The sequence below is a fragment of the Penaeus vannamei genome, chromosome 26, assembly GCF_042767895.1.
Source record: "Penaeus vannamei isolate JL-2024 chromosome 26, ASM4276789v1, whole genome shotgun sequence".
In the NCBI taxonomy this organism is placed as follows: Eukaryota; Metazoa; Arthropoda; class Malacostraca; order Decapoda; family Penaeidae; genus Penaeus; species Penaeus vannamei.
Genome location: NC_091574.1, coordinates 2239064 through 2241563, shown reverse-complemented (window position 1 = coordinate 2241563; position 2500 = coordinate 2239064).

Below are 2500 nucleotides of genomic sequence, written 5' to 3'. Positions count from 1 at the left end.
CTCCTTCTTCCCTTCCATTCTCCCTTTCCTACTCATCTCCCCTATTTATTCTTCACATTTCTTTACTCCATCTTCTCCTCCTTCCTATTTTCTCCCTCCATTCTTCCTTCCTATCCTTCCCCACTCATCTTCTTCTTTTTATTCTTCGCCCTCCCTCCCTCCATCTTCCCTTTCCTACTCTCCTTCCTCTTCTCTCCTTTTATCCATCCTTCCCTTCCTCCCTATCCTTTCCTAGTCATCTCTCCTATTTATTCTTCGCCCTATTCTCCCTCTCTCCTCCTTTTCTTACCTCTTCTCTCCTTCCATCCTTCCTTCTCCTGCTTCCTCTCTTTCCCCACTCATCTCCTCTATTCATTCTTCACCTTCCCTCCCTCCTTTCTCCATTTACTACTTCTTCTCTCCTTCCTATCTTTCTTACTTATCTTCATCCCATTCATTGCCCTCCCCTTTTCCCTCTATTTCCTTCTTCCCATTCTTCCTTCCCCTCCTTCTTATCTTTCCCCACTCATCTTCCCCCATTCATTCTCCACGCTCCCTACCTCTATCCTTCCTCTCCTTATTCTTCTCTACTTCCCCTTCTTCCTATCTTTCACCACTCATCTTCCCCCGTTCATTCTCCACCCTCCCTTCCTCTCCTCCTTCGTCTCTATTTCCCCTCCTTCCTATCTTTCCCCACTCATCTTCCCCTATTCATTCTCCGTCCTTCCCTTCCTCCATTGCCTTCTTCCCATCTTTCCTTCCCCTCCTTCTTATCTTTCCCCACTCATCTTCCCCCATTCATTCTCCGTCCTTCCCTTCCTCCATTCCCTTCTTCCCCTCCTTCCTTCCCCTCCTTCTTATCTTTCCCCACTCATCTTCCCCCATTCATTCTCCTCCCTTCCTCCCTCCATTCCCTTCTTCCCATCTTTCCTTCCCCTCCTTCTTATCTTTCCCCACTCATCTTCCCCCATTCATTCTCCGTCCTTCCCTTCCTCCATTGCCTTCTTCCCATCTTTCATTTCCCTCCTTCTTATCTTTCCCCACTCATCTTCCCCTATTCATTCTCCGTCTTTCCCTTCTTCCCATCTTTCCTTCCCCTCCTTCTTATCTTTCCCCACTCATCTTCCCCCATTCATTCTCCTCCCTCCCTCCCTCCCTCCCTCCCTTCCAAGAAGCGAATGGCGCTCAAACGACACTCATCAAGAGGAATGATTTTCTTTTAAGTTTTCTCAAATGTCACTTGGTCTAACTTTGGCCTCGTGTTTTTTTTTTTTTTTTTTTTTTTTTTTTTTTTTTTTTAGCGGTTGAGGAGTTCCTGTAATCCCGACTGACTCTTCCAGCAGTGGAGATTATTATTTCGTATCTCTGGTTTTCGTATCTTTATTATTTTTTTTGTAATGTGTGTTTTTTTCTTTATTTATCTGTTTGTTTTTTGTATTCCTTTTCGGATGTAGAGATGTATACATTTTTTCTCTCTCTGACATCCCTTACTTGCAAGCCATGATATTACGGACAGACACACACAGACATATGTCTACATCTGGATTAAAACATCAAGTCTCTTTATGTGGATCCATTGTAATAAGTCACACGACCCGTGAAATTTTATCAAATCTTATTCAGCGTAGAAAGGTATGAATGAGAATGAATATCTTCACAATACAAGAGACGTATTTGACCGGTTTCGAATCTATCTTCGTCAGAAATACATGGCGAAGATATATTCGAAACCGGTCAAATACATCTCTTGTATTGTGAAGATATTCATTCTCATTCAATCCTTTCTACATTTGTCAACATCAATAATTTATCTTATTTAAAATACTCCTTTGTCCAGCGAACACAAACTCATCAGTCACTAAGTATATGAACACCAATCTTAATTACCCGTTTTCTAATCGTAAGACACACCACTAACTAACTATGTATAACCACACTTCCATGACTGAATTAATCCCACACAGATGACATTACTTTATCCTAATCATCCTACGACACCTCAAAGATCCTACAACCCACCAACACGTGTAGGAATTTCTTAATTTCGTTATTTTTTCTCCCAAACGATTGTTCAGGATCGTTACACATCCATGCAGTCGATTCAGTAATGTATCTGTAATCAAAGACAATACACTTTGCTTAAAAGATCAAAAGGTTAAGTTTTTTTTTCTTTAGTCTCCCCTGCATATGTCGTTGACCAAAGACCTTTAATATATTTAGTATTTCTTTTATGGATCAGTTATAGATGACTAATTAATATTGATTTAAATGCTATGGCTTATGCTAATACTGCTGACATAACTTCCATTTTCACTATTACAATTCTGTTTTTTTTCTCTCTCTAAATTTTCTATTTGTATTATGTCACACTTGCTGTTTTAAAATGTCAATAATTATGTTTGGTCTGAATTACCAGCAACAATGTCATATCTTTTTACTAAACGATAGCAGCATTATCACCGACATTCATTGCTTATAAACATGTCAAGCATTACAGGACAAAAAATTACCCCCTCCCCCT